The following is a 15,542-nucleotide window of genomic DNA, read 5'->3' as shown; positions in this document are numbered from 1 at the left end:
GATTTTATCTTTGCCTCCCTTCCCCCACCTGAGGTTCCTGAGACAACTGTTAGGGCTTTCCTTTGATCCACTTTCCTGACAAATCATCCTTTAAAGATAATAAACCCTTTTGTGTTTCAACAGACCTATTAGTATAATTGTCTGTTAGTTATTAAGAGAGGGAAGAAGAGGGAAAGAACTAACATACTCTGGGCTTAAAGGGAAGCCGGGGTATCCATCTCGAAGGAAGGTGTAACTTCAAAACAAGTCCCTTCCTGTGAAATTAACTAACCCTGTTTGTTAATTTCAGTTTAGTCTATTTCCCTCAGCCTGTGTTTGAGTCTAAGTCCCAGTCTGTAAAGCCTGCTGTTTGTCTGTTTAGTTTAATTCCTCCTCTCCCTGAAGATCTCTGTTTCCCTTCTGTGTTATACTCCTGGCTTCAGCCCTATTATATCCTGAATCTCCTTAATCCCAGCCTACCTGTAACCTAGATTACCCATTTAGCAAGTCTCTGACAACCTCCTTTCAAATTCCCTTATCCCACACACCTTTCCTCAAATTATCCCCATTACAGTAGCTAGGTGACACAGTAGAGTCAGGAAGGCTTATCTTCCTGAGTTCAAATCCAACCTCAGACACTTACTAGTTGCATGACCCTGGGCAAATCACTTAACCCTGTTGGCCTCAGTTTCTACATCTGTAAAATGAATTGAAGAAGGAAATATCAAATCCCTCCAGTATCTCTGTCAAAGAAATTACAAATGGAGGCAGGAAGAGTTCATCCATGGTTGAAATGACTGAATATAAACAACATAATAATTATAAGATGTTAATAATTGCATTGTAGCAATTATATATGACAATAACATTATAGTATAATAATCAGAAGACATTAGTAAAATTGATACTAATCGCATCATAAAATTTAATAATAATAACAGTCTAGACTGCAGTGCCACTTCAATGGCATAGGGAATTCCTGCATGAGCATATATGATCCACCACCGCTTCAGATCTCTGTTCTGAAACTTAAAATTTTTGAGAGTTGCTTAGAGTTCTAAGACAATGATTTGCCCAGGATCACACAGCCTCACTCTAAAGCTAGCTCTCTATCCATTCTGACATGCTGTCATATGAATAATAATAGTTTTTATTTTAATCAAACCTCTAATTTCATCAATGTAAGGAATTTCTTCAGGGAAGGATTTCCACTACCAATTAATATCAGCACCTCTGTCATTTAGAGTCTTAGAAGATTGCCTAAAGCACTGAGAAGTCAAGTGACAGAGCCAGGATGATTCAGAGGAGGGACTTGTACCCAAGTCTACCTAGCTCTGAGGCCAGTACTTTTTCCACAAAGCCCATCATAACAGTAGCAGCAGCAACAACTTCTGAAGACTAGGAACACATGATAATGTAGTCAGCGTTACATACCAGAAACTCCTTATTCTTCATAAAGAAATGATAAAATCCCGCACTACAAATACAAGTCCCCAAATGTCTTAAAGAATTCAACAAATAAATTGTAGTGGAACTGGAGCCTTATCACAAAAAAAACCCAACTCCCACAATCATCCAACCCTAACAGTAATCCACAGAAATTTAAGAACGCTTTTAATTGATGTTGACACACCAAGCATTCATGACCTCTAAACTATGTGGAATCAAATATGGATACCTAAGAGAATCAAAATCATATGAGAAAAGGAGGAACTATATATAATTTCATCATCCTGTCTACTACTGGAGTTGTTCAGTCTACAGATTAGTATACATCTTACTTTCATTTTACAAAAGTCAATCATTTTATCTAATTGTACATTAAGATCTTTTGCACAATGAATGTGCAAAAAAAACCACAACAGAATAACTGTATTCTAACTTCCCCTCAAAGGTTATCCCCTCCAACTCCCACTGGTTTGGGTATCTCAGATCCCCAGAGGAAAGCTAACTACTCTCCCCTCAGGATTCTAGAAGTAAGCCTCAGGGTTTAGGAGAGTTTTCTAGTATAATCAATCATGTCCTCACCAGTGTGCTCTCAATTGATTATCAGCCAGTCTTAATTAGCCTTTAAAAAGAGTATTGATCAAGCAGGAACAGCCAGGACAGTTGTTACAGAAACAGCCTACAAACCAGGGGCACGTTTTCCCTCTCACAGGAAAAGTCCCTGGAAGGATTGCCCAAATTTAGAGGAAAGGATAGATTCACAGCTCCTGGTTATCAACAGCCTGTTTCTTTCCTTGTGGAGTCTTCATGAAGTTCCCTTAGGTATTTAGCCCTCTGCTGGGTTCCTAGGGTCAACAGCCCTGCAGATTCAAGAAGTTGTTTGTGTCTCTTAGCACTATGTCAATGCCTTGTCTCCTATAGGTCCAGTCTCTCCAATGACCTGATGAATAGAAAAGATGGAATATAACACACCCTCTGGGGCAGCTTCATAGTACAATGGATTGTGTGGAGTCTGCTGTCAGGAAGACTCAAGTTCAAATCTGGATTCAGACATGTACTAGCTGTGTGACCCTAGACAAGTCATTTAACCCCATTTGCCTCAGTTTCCTTATCTGTAAAATGAGCTAGAAAAGAAAATGACAAACCACTCTAGTACCTCTGCCAAGAAACCCCAAAAAGGGGTCACAGAGAGTAGGATACTACTGAAATGACTAAATAACAATGCTCTCCTCTTCCCTTTCTCCTGGCACAGGGACAAGATACTGAAATTTGACTGCCTTGCTGCTGAACTAATAAAATTTCTCTGCTCTTTCAAACCCAGAGATATCATAACCTTGTTTGATTAGCCAATAACATTAGTCTAATCTGGGTCCAAGGAAATTCAGATCTCATAAGAGGTTATAAAGTATTAACTATATTGTCTACATGTGTAATATTTCATCATGCTCTGAAAGCTGATTCCATTCTACCGCTTAAGCTGAGGTGGGAGAGTGGAACAGCAATCACTACAGTTGGATATAGACTTGTCCCAAGATCATTTTCATCTAAACTTTACCAACTATAAGGATGAAAAGAAAAAAGAAAAGAAAGAGAAATAATAGTAATTTGTAATATGTAGTACCTAAAAGTTTATTTACAAAAAACTTCATATGCATTATTTCATCTAATTTGCACCATAACCCTGAGGCTGATACTCTTAATATTTTCTTTTTTTTCCAAATTTTGAAAATGAAACAACTTCCTCTAGGTCACATGGTTGGCGTCAGAGGTGAGATTCAAACACAGGTCCTTACACATTAAAAATCTGTGCTAGGGTTTGGCTTATTTTACAAAGTCCAATGAGACAAATGGCTAACAGTATGGAAGAGAATGGCTCTCAAGTTGCAGTTTGGAAACACCTGATCTCATGTTAATGTTAAACTTCAGTATTCAATATTTTAAAAACCTTTATTAAACACGTTATGAAAAATGCATTACTCTTAGTGCTAGCAAGAGAGGGAAATGGTCATCTTATAAGATTAGAATTGCAGTTGGAGATACCTAAACAAATCTATTTTCTGGGCAATTTCCCAAACAGTGAAAAATATGGACCTGGTACACTTGACTAAAAAGAAAAATTGAATTTACTTTGACTTAAGTTCACCACCTGCCAGAGTTTAAGCTTGTATTCTTACATAACCAAAATCTGGACCCAGAATGTATTAATAATACATCTGTTTTAGTCATAATTGCTTTAGGCTTCATTTTAGAAATATTAAGGATAATCATAAGCCTTTGAAAATACCATCATTTATTCTGTTTAAAGCCCATGTTATAGTTAAAGGCACTTCCATTTTTCTTCCTCTCATATTCAATTAATTTGAAATAAAATGTGGATTTCCTTTGATTCTGTGGATGTTTCTCTTGTGCTCCATATACCAAAATAGAAGGTATACGTTCCTAATAGGTAGTATTTGCTTCATGTGTTTGATTTTGAAATCCCTGGCAATTTCTTGAGTGGACAAAAACAGAACCATATAACATATGGTAGTATTGCACTGATCCAAAGTCAGGCATAAGGTAATCTCAACCATCCACATCACAGTGAAGAAATGAGAAGTAATTGAAAAGATCTCCAAGCTCCAAATAGCTTTCAGAAACTCAATCTACTTCATGTAAAACCCAGTGGAATTGCTCATTGGCTACAGGAAGGGAAAGAACATGAATCATGTAACCATGGAAAAATATTCTAAATCAATTAGATATTTTTAATTAAAATAAAAAAAATTTTAAACTAAAAAAGAGAAAGTCAATCTACTATATTCCTTTTATATTTTAGCCATTTTATATATAAAATAAGTCAAAGGATTAGAAATAACAATGTGCTGTCCATGAGAGATAATAATTGACAGATAAGTCGAGGCAGGTGGTACAGTGAATTGAATACTAGGTCTGGAGTCAATAAGACAGTAGTTCAAATCTGGCCTTAGACACTACTAGCTATGTTGCCCTAAGCAAATCACCTAATCAGCCTCAGTTTCCTTAATTAAATGGATATAATAGTACCTAACTTATAGAGTTGTTGTAAGGATCAAATGAGATAATGTTGATAAATCACAGTGCCTGGCATAATGCTTAATAAATGCTTGTTCCTTTCCCTTCCTCTTTCCAGAGAAGGAAGTAGGATAGTCATCCACAAAAGTACATCAGTCTGGAGCCTTTTTTATTGAGACAATAGATCTATACATATAACAGCTCTTGTTTTCCATCAGCTGCTCTGCTTGGTTTTGATACCAAACATATCATGCCCACTTGGGTGCCACATGGAGACCTCTTCTCCATCCCTTTACCAGCTTCCTTCCTTCATTAATTCATTGTAGACAGAGACTCTCTTTCTCATTATTTGTATTTCCCCATCTCTGTACTTAGTATAATAAGTCTGGCACATAGCAGGTTTAATCTAATTAATTAAAACAATAAATTAATCTAAAAATAATTAATTAATTGATTGATTAGGATTAAGATTAATAAATGTTTACTGACTGAATGATTATACATTTTAAGGATAGCATGATATTATCTCAAAATGTGCTGGTCTTGGAGTCAGAATACCTAGGTTTGTGTGTCAGCTCTTTAATTACTAGCTGGGTGATCATGAGAAAGCCACATCACCCATCTTGATTCCAATTTCCTCATATAAAATTTCTAGGGGCATTACAACCTAGAGTTCACAACCAAGACCCTGAGGCATCAAAAAAGGTAAGTTGTGTCCAACATCTCTTAAATAAGCCAGGAAGTGCATACTTTAGGGAGATTTACATTTTAAATATACATTTAAAACACACTACTTTCTCTGACCTCTTTTATCTCCCTCCTTATATCTATTCCAAGACTCATCCACATTTGAAGTCCAATAGAGTCTGAATATCTCCTCCCTTTCCTCTTGTAGGGGTCCAATCATTTCCTCACTTCAGTGTTAAGTAACTTCTCACTCACAGCCAGGAATGTGTTAGCTGAACCTAAGAAACTTCCAGAAGTTCAGGAAAAAACTATATGACAATGCTGTGAGTTATGGTGAGAAACAGAATAACTTAGAAAGACAGTTTTCAGACCTATTAAGGAAAAACTAGTCTAACTCACATGGATGTAGGGCCCAAGATAATTGCTCAAACACATGAAGGAACAGCAATTAAGCCAGGATGGATGGATGGTAGAATGTAAAGAAAGGAATTAAGAGCAAGATTAGAAACATAAAAAAGGGCCAAACTGTGAAAGGTTTTTAAAAGTCAAGTCGAATTTTATATTTGATCTGGAAAGTAATGAGGAATTACAAGTTTATTGACGGGGGGGTTGGGGGGGGTGGTATTTACCATGAGCAAGGCACTATACCGGTTTTGAGGGGATACAAAGGGAGAAATGAAATAAGCCCTACTCTCAAGAAGTTTACAGTCAAATGAGGAGAAAGGACAAATAAATACATAAATAACTGATATATAGGTGAGTGAGAAAATTAAAAGCTGAGTTCTTAAGAAGTTACTATAAAAAATTGGAGGAAAGAGAAAACATTCTTAAACTAGGGGTGATGAAGCAAGAGAGAGACTACTGAGGTCAGAGAGAGGGGAATGAGTTGAGTGGTGTCCATTCAGTGCATGGCAAGAATGTGTGAGCAAGAGCATAGAGGCAACCTGGTTCAAGGTCATATAGCAAGAAAACGTCCAATGAAAATTTTCAGAAATTATGGTCTGCCTAGTTATTAAAGATAAAAGGAAGAATGCATGACATGTTAATTTTTAAATATCCTCATGAATTCTTATTTGTAATTTTAGTCAAAACAATAATACAGAATCATAGACTTTTAGAGATGGAAAAGCCCTTGAAAGTCTTCAAACCAACCCTTTTCTTTTCAAGAACAACATAAAGCCTATACAAATCTCTTCAACTGATAGGAAAGACTACCTTATATTTAACAAATTTTTTATTTTCTTGTATTTATTCTCTAGATAGATGATAGAATGCTGTACTTGAAGTCAGGAAGACTCATCTACCTAAGTTCAAAATTTGGTCTTAGATGCTTACTAGCTGTGTGACCCTGGATAAATTATTTGACCTGTTTGCCTCAGTTTCCTCATCTGTAAAGTGAGCTGGAGAAGGAAATAGAAAACCACTCCAGTGTCTTGGCCAAAAAGCCCCAAATGGGGACACAAAGAACTGAACACAACTGAAAAATGACTAAAACTTATGTTTATATTTATTTTTAATACATCTATATATGTACTTGTAGGTAGGGATTATTTCATTCATTATATTTCCATCCCCAAAGGCTAGCACAATGTCTGATACATAGTAGGGATCTACTAAGACTCACTGATTGACTGAACTAGTATTCAATTCAAATATAAAATCCTATTGCTTCTTAGGTCCACTCCAAGATCAAAAAATAACTCTGCCCCCCATCAAGGACATTAAATATCTCATAGATCAGGCACAAATCATAAATCAAATATCAAAGTACATAAATTGGAAAGAATAGAGAAGTAAATAATAGTGGAAAATCAAATAGTGGGATCATTCTCAGATAAGCTGCTGATAACAGAAACTCTGGAAAGTCAATATAGCAGAAATAAAACAGACTCTTGAATCAAAAGACTTTTTTCACCCCAAAGCCTACCTGGATACTTTTGTGACATTATGAGTCACAACCTTCCTGTGCCTCAGTTTCCTCATCTGTAAAATTGGGAAATTGTATTAGATAGCCTTTGAGGTTTCTTGAATCTCTATATCTATGATCCTATGACTTTCTCAAGATTACAGATATTTTGTCAAGCCTTCCTCTAGAGAACTTTACTAGAAGACAGAAAATCCTTGGGTCAGGCTGTTCCCAGGAATTCAAGAGAGTTCAGTTTGTTTTGGAGCTTCTTTGGCTTTGAGGAAAGTACTCTCCTCAGATTTCTGTATTAGGATTTATCCCTCAGGTCTGGCACTATATTTTTTATAATAATTTAGAAAATTCAGTAATTTTTTCAGCATGTTTCTATCTGTCTCATCAGGCTTTGTTCCATTTTCAACAATTGTTTGTTTGCCAATGTTTACTAATTTTAATTTTTTTTTTAGATTTCCTACATAGCTTCCTAATTTGTCATTTTTCCCCTTCTTATTCTTTTTTTTAATTGGTTTCTTTTCTTACCTATTGTAATTGATAACTGTTGTGGAGACAAGCAATGAGATGGCCAATTCATTGAATTAATACATTGGTACACATATGAGATAAGTGCTCAAGAGAAAAGATGGACCCAGAATTGATTAAAGGAAAGAGAGTAGTTGAATTGCATTTGAGAAAGTGTGCAATGCTTTCAATGATCCAGAGTTGCTTTCCCTATGCATACCTGCATATACACACTCATGCACATAATCACAAACATACATACACACAAATATTTCTTTTTAGCATAAATATTTTCTTAGTGATTCTGAATAGTTGGTGGTGAATATTAGAATACTACAATGTACAAAGAACCTGAAATGCATATGATCCAAAAGGCAAAAGAAAAATGTATTGGGGGTCCAATTAAACTGGAAGATATTTCCAGCAATTACTGGAGTCCAGGAAATGTCATAAAGCATATTACTGATGAAGTGTACAATTAGAAAAGAAGGTGGACTGGCTGTGGAACAAAACTGAAGGTAATAGACCAAATGCCATAGTGATAACCAAAAGACTTGAGGAAGGCCATTCACACATTAGATAACTCTCCTGTGGATGATCAGTGGAAGAAAATGGAGAAGAATTATATGAGCTGAGAGAATGGGTTGGATTGTGATCTTTATCAATGAAAATCCACACTAAAATCATAGATTCATTCAAGTATTATTTGGTGGACAGGGCCTATTTCTTCTGTTAGATACTAAGGTCCTTGAGGATAGGGATTGTGTTATATATATTTTTGCAGTTCAGCACCTGAAACAGTGTTTTGCATGTTTCTTACCTGACTTCATGACTTTGGAACTTTGCTAACTTTTCTTTTATGCCCAGAGAAACACATTATTGGAAAAATCACATTTTTTTGCAAGATCCCATCAGCCTTGAGATTCAACTTCATCACTACCTGTTCCCATTTAAGAGTAAAGTCTTAAATTCCAAAACATCCATTTAAGGATTGAACTCATCTAAGAACATCTCATTTCTCACCAAACTGCATGTCTTTGGGACTTCTGTGACTTTTCCATCATACCTCCAACATAGAGTGTCTTCCCTATCCACCCACCCACCCACTTTCCAGTTCTTTTATGTGTTATCTTTTCCCATTAGAGTGTAAATTCATTGAGGGCAGGGATTGTCTTTCTTTTTCTATTTGTCCCTAGTACTTAGCATAGTTCTTGACACATAGTAGGTGCTTGATTAATAGTTGTTAATTGATTAACTGTAATGAATGTTTTTTTTAATTGAAGCTGGATTATGGCATAAGGATGTAAGGTTGACTCTATAATTACTGTGATTTAGTATGATTCGACAGGAATAGGAAAGTATAAAGACTCCTCTGGTGAGGTCAATTTCTTAGAATTTATAGAAGTTAGTTATGCATTTAGAGTGATATATAACAGATAGCTACAGATAGAAATGAGTCTTACCAACTTCCTTGTGTCTCATCCTAGCCCCTGTTATTGTATTGCCTTTCTGTATGTCTGGCAGCACAAACCAAAGTGGAATGGAGTGAGGGAGAGACAAGAACCAGAGGAAGAGGCACAGGCATTACTTTTATTATTGTTCTCAGGAGAACAGTATGAATGCATATGGGAACTCCTTTCCTAGGGAAAGGATCCCACCAGATACAGGGGCTGGCTAGCTTTTATTGCTTAAAAAAAAACCCACCCTAGCCCAAGGAGGAGTATGACAGTAAATTTTTGGAATGAGCTTAAGGTCTATAAGAATTAAAAATGATAAAGGCTGGTATAATAATATATATTAGTATTTTAATTAAAGCCATGTTGATAGATAAAATCATTAGACCACGCGCTTGTAAGCATTCAAAACTGCCGCCTCCATACTGCCTCCTAGCCAAGCCCTACTCGCCCAAGAAGAGAGAGCACTCCCTCCTAACCCACGAGATTTAAGCGCTCCCCTGCGTCAAGACGTCGGAAACGGAAACCAGTTGGACCATGTTGGATCAAGGGAAATGTAGTTTTGATACATTTCCCTTGTCCATAGAAATATATACATTTTTAGATGGTTTTTTCCAATTCCTTTTTACAGGTCCCAGGAAGATTGTTTTATCTGGAAAATCTCTGAAGTTTCTAAGATTGCTCCTAGACCAGGTTCAGATGAAGCAGTATGGTCAGGGTTCAGTTGGTAATCCCTGTTTCTCAAACTTTGCTTACAACATTGTTGTTATGTATCAGAAACTCTTGGGGAAAATGGAGGCTTAATCAAATCCAGCTAATTATTATAGTTAATATTCCTTTCACTTTTACACCCTTTTTTCCCTCATTTTCTTTACTTTTCTTTATTAATTTTACTTTCTCACTCCCTCTTTATTCCTGTCATTGGTTTTATTTTCTCCTTCCCTATTTTTTCCACTTTTCCATTGCTTTTTCTCCTTCACTGTTTTCTTCTCTTTCAGTGGTTTTCTGTTCTCCTCTCTTTCTCTCTTTCAATGGTTATTTTTTCCATCCATCTCTCTTTCTCTCTCATTGGTTTAATTTTCTCCTTCCCTCTTTCTTTTTTGTTTTATTTTCTACTTCTTCCATTTTAGATTTATTTCTTTAATTCTTTCTCATTTTCCTTCATTCCTTTGTTCGTTTCTTGCTTCCTTCTTTCTTTTCCCATTTTCTTTCTTTCCTTTTATGTATTTGTCTTTCTTTTAATTCTGTGCAAAGGAAATTTACCTTCCCCACTTTTTCTGGGGTATGGCAGGTGACCTCATCTCCAGATTACTACTTGATCCTGAGGAGAGGATTGTGAAGAAAATCACTGAGTAAATTAGGTCTGTCTCTCCAGCTCCTGGCTCTGCCTCCCTTTGTCTGGCTTTCAGTTTCTCTTGGTCTCTGTCTCTGTCTCAATCTTTCTTCTTTTCAGGCTGACAAACTAAGGTTAGGAGAAGGTAAGTTAATAAAACAGTGGTAAACCAGTCAAAAAAGACAGAATATAGTCTTTGGTTTCTGATTAGGCCAAATCTAAATGACAATGGCTGAAGTTGAAATTGCAAGGATTTAAACAAAGCAATACTGAAAAGACCCTTTTACCTTTTAGGATCTACCAGAGAAAGGAATCCAATATGGAAAGTGTGCTCTTTTTGTCTCAATTTCTCCTTCTTCCACCACCATGGGTGAAAAGAGAAAAGAAAACCAGTAAAAGGGAGAAAGAAAGGAAGAATGAATGGAAAATAGTCAAAACCATAATTCCTATAAACTATCTCAAACCAGTTAAAAGAAGTAAAACCAATTCAAAACCCAGATTTTAAAAAAAAACTAGTTCAAAACAGTAAAAAATCTAATCAATCAAATCAAAGGAAATGAAAGAGAAAAATAAAGAAAAGAAAAGATAAAGAAATGATTAAATAAAAAAGAGAGAGAATGTAAGAGAAAATAAAACAAAAGAAAAGAAAAACTATGAGAGAAGGATAAAATTAAACCAATGAAATAGAGGAAAGGAAAAAGGAGGCCGAGGCCCAGGAAGGGTGGCTGAACAACCTCCTGAAAGGCTCCCCCTGGCTTTCTACCCTGATCCCAACCATAGTAACCCCCCTCCTCATCTTTTTCCTAATCCTTACCTTCGGCCCTTGGGCCTTCCAACGCCTGACCGGATTTATAAAAACCAAAATCGATACTGCTCTTATTAGATACCCTATGGTTCAATACCATCGCATTGAGATAACAGACACTGAACGATATCTCACTTTACCCAGTAATGATCCCTTACGCTTTACTGGCAGGGCGGTAACCCAATGACGGGATTAGCACAGGTCCTTGACCCATGATGGTCAAGTAACTCCTGATCAACCCCCAGCTAAGAAAAAGAAAGGGGGAATTGCCAAAGACCAGGTAAAGTTTGCACAACCCAGCAAAGAGGCCCCCCTGAAAGAGAATATTGCCAAAGACCTTCTGCAGTAAAAACCATATCCAGAACAATACCTGGACTCAGGCTTGGCAGGTCCAACAGCAGTAAAAACTCCCGCCAACTATAGCCGTCCCCCTTTTTCTATATAAACCTTGCTTGCACAGTCAATAAACGGAACCTTGCCAACATCTGTACGACTCTTGTCTCTTGCGTGCGAGGTTCTCCCTCCCTTCCCCTGTGGAGCCTTAGGTGGTCGCCCCTCGTGCACCTTAGTTGCGTCCGGCTGGACCCGGACAGAGGAAATAACCAACAAATGAGGCAAAGAAAGAGGGAAGGAGAAAACAAAACTAATGAAAGAGAGAAAAAAGAGGGAGGCAGAAAATAAAACCAATGAAACAGAGGAGAATGAAAGGAAAAAAGAATGGAAAATAAACATTAAAAAAAGTTTAAAACATTATTATGAGAATGATCTGGTTCAAACATAATCAAACCAGTAAAAACAATTTTAAAAAAAACTCTTCAAACCAGGGAAATATTGACCAAATGAGTAAAAAACAATAGAAAACAATGGAAACCAGTTTAATCCAGTATAAATCAGTTCAAACCTGTATAAAACAGTAAAAACCACTTCAACCAGTAAAAAAAAAATAAAAAGTAATCAAAACCACTTCAAACAAAAATCATTTTAAACCCATTCAAATCAATAAAAAACTAGATCAAACCAGTAAAAAAAACTGTTGACAGCTGTGAAAAACAGTTCAAAACATTATATAAAGAACAATTGAAAGAAAGAAAAAAGAAAAATAACTAAAGGACAAAAGAAAAGAGTATCAGAAAGAATGAATGACAGAGTAAAAACCAATTTCATCCATAATAACCATTATAAACTCTCTCAGACAAGTTCAAACTAGCAGAAACCAGTAATAACTAGTGCAAGCCTATAAAATCCCATTCAAATCATTGAAAACCATTTTAAACCTGCATAAATTAGCAAAGACCAGTTGAATTAAAGAAAAAATGAAAAGAACGAAAGAAGGCACAAAGGAAAGAAAAAAGGAAAAGAAAGAAACATTCTTCAAATTAATAAAATTAGGGTTTAAGATTTTTCTTTAAATCTTCAGAAGATGATTGCTCAAGAGTGCAATTCAGAGGAAATATTTATACACGAAGTGCCCCCCTTTAAGTGCCCTGGTCTTTTCTAACTGATGTTAGAAACAGGCATCTAGTTCCTCACTTTTAGTATAGTACATAATGATTGATCACCCTAGCTCTTTATGCATGTGGATAGGGATGAGAAAACCAACTAGCTACAGATTTCTCTGGAAAAGCCAAGATTGGTTATTTGAAAAGTTTATCCAAATAAAGTAACTTGTCTGAGAATTCAGCTCAGGATCACAAATTGATAAACTGGAAGGAAATTTAGGTCATTCAGTTCAGTCCCCTCATTCTACAGATAAGGAAATAGAGAGGTCAAGTGACTTTCCCAAAGCTCACACATGTGCTAAGTATGGGGAAAATGGAGATTTCCATTTGTGACATCTACAACTAAATTCAGTTGGGTCACACCTCTTCTGCCCTCCAAATCTCAATCTTGATCCCTTAGCCAATCAGAAAGAGCCCCAAGGTCAAAACTATGATCAGAGAGGACCAAACCTAGCAGAAAACCAGTTTAACTAGTTCTAAATCAGAGCTCAGCTCTATCTTATGACCAAGGGATAAAGACCATATAAGAAAAGATGATTCTCAATGGGAAAAGTAAACAAGGGTGAGGGCTAACACAGGTTAGATAGGGATAGACTTTAACCTCTGGATTTTCTCAGTCAATGAGGAAACAGTGGAGGGTTTCCTACACTAGGCTTGGGAAATACATCCTGTTGAGTCTGCCCTCAAGGTGTGCCTGTACCAAACTCTGGTCCAGCAAAGGCTCTTCCAAGGACGTTAATAAAAGGCTTTTCTAAGTAGAAGACCTGGGATCTAAACCAAGGAAGTAAAGCAATCTAATGATAAAATCTGTAGGCTAATTATCAGGAAATATGGATTCAAGTGCTAGAGAAATGCTATTCACTAGTTTAATGGGCAGGTCCCTGCTAATTGAGTGTGCAGGAAGAAAATCTATACACATTTTTGGCTGACCTACCTACTAAGGTAATCTGAATAAATATAGAGGGCTTCACCTCCTCAAACCTTAATTTCTTCATATGTCAGATAGATATTAAAACACTGGCCCCACCTACTTCATGGGACTACTGTGAAACTAAATGAGATAGAGCTTTGAAAAGCATAAAATGCTATAGATGTATGAGGCACCTTATAAGTGAGTCATATCTTTTGAACATACATTTATAGCTTAATAAACAAAGTCAACTAGTCCACAACTCCCTCATTTTAAAGATGAGAAAGATAAATCACAAAGGGATGAAGTCTATGGAACTCTATGAGCCTAAAGTCATGTAGGTTTAAGTGAAAATACTGGACTATGAACCCAGAAATGTTTCCTTAACCTTGATTAACTTTGGCTCAATTTGTATCTTAACAGTTTTTGGCTTCCTCATAGATGGGAAAATCCCAAATCACCCTCTGAGACAAGTTCCTCCTTCCCCTCCCTTTTTTTTTTTTAATTTTTTGGTTGTGTTCTAGCTTTTCCAAAGCTTATGTCTCCAAGAAGTATCTGAGTAATGAAAAACACTTGTGTCACCAAGCTGTTAACTTAAGCTAAGTTACTTATGAGGACTATCTCAGAATCAATCCATTTTATTGGTGGTGTTAAAAGTATGAATGGAAAAGATGAGATAGCAAATAACTCACTAGAGCAGTTACTAACTACCTTTTATGGGCTAGGTTCGGTGCTAAGCACTAGGAATAAAAACCCCTAGCCCCTGACCTCAAGGAATTTACATTCATTCTACTAGGAAGAAATTACATGCACTGTTCAATAAATATGTGGCATTCAAAAAGGAAGCGAGAGCATTAGCAATTTAGGTGATCAAGAAAGGCTTCCAAAATGAAACGACATTACTAAATAACTCATGTTTCTTTTCTCATAAAAAGACCCTGTACAATCTCTGCCCTGTCCTCTGTGGCTCTCTTACTAGAGCAAATGCTCCCTGCTCCAGTTTTCATCACTGCCCTGGAGATGTATCATCTCATTCAGCAAACAGAGAACATCATTATCAATAACCTCAGCAGGATCACCCACCTGCTTGTTTTGTCCTTAATATCCATCCAAATTACTTCAGCTAGGTCAGCCAAAAATGTGCACAGCTTTTCTCCCTGCACACTCAGCAGCAACACTTTATTCTAGACTTCTATATATGGCTGTCATTTCTTAGGCTGACTTGATAGAGACCCTTATGTCCTTGCATATACTTTCCTACCTCAAAGAATGCTCCTTTCCTATTTTTTTATATTGAAGGGGGAATAATAGTTTATATAAGGGGGAATAATAGTTTCCTAAACTCAAATGCAATATCTGTCCTTAAGAAACTGAATTCCTTTTTTCTTGCTCTTTCAGTATCAAGTTGGTAAGTCCTCTTTTTTCCATTTTCCTTAGACAAAAAGTGCTACCTTTGTTTCTGTCATTTGTCTCTATGAAAAAAAGCAGGCAGCAAAGATATTGTCTTGGCTCCTGCTCATTGGTCAAAAGAAAGCCTCTGCTGAACTCATAATCTCTTTCAAGGATCAGAAGTTTGAATAGTCTTTTGGACATGCCTATGTTTTGTTTTCCTCTTAACAATAACTATAGCACATTTATATTCTTCTACAAGAGTAGGGCTAATAAAATGAGTCTCCTCAGCCCAACACCATTTAAGCAATGATAGCAGCCTTCAACTGATATACCAGAAGCTGGGGGTGGTTCGTGTATCCATCTACTCACCTTTTTTCCTTCCCCAGTAGTGTAGTGCAAAAAAAAAAAAAACTCTGAATGTGATGATGACATTGTAAAATGATTAACTGGATTAGATAAAAGTCAGTTATTCAATAAATATTAAACATCTACTAAGTGCCAGGCACTGTACTAAGTGCTGGTGATACAAACAGAGAAAAGGAGAGGAGAGGGGAGGGGAGGAGAGGGGAGAGAGGGGAGGAG

Source organism: Gracilinanus agilis, chromosome 2 (genome assembly GCF_016433145.1).
Source record: "Gracilinanus agilis isolate LMUSP501 chromosome 2, AgileGrace, whole genome shotgun sequence".
NCBI lineage: Eukaryota > Metazoa > Chordata > Mammalia > Didelphimorphia > Didelphidae > Gracilinanus > Gracilinanus agilis.
This window is presented reverse-complemented; position numbering follows the sequence as displayed.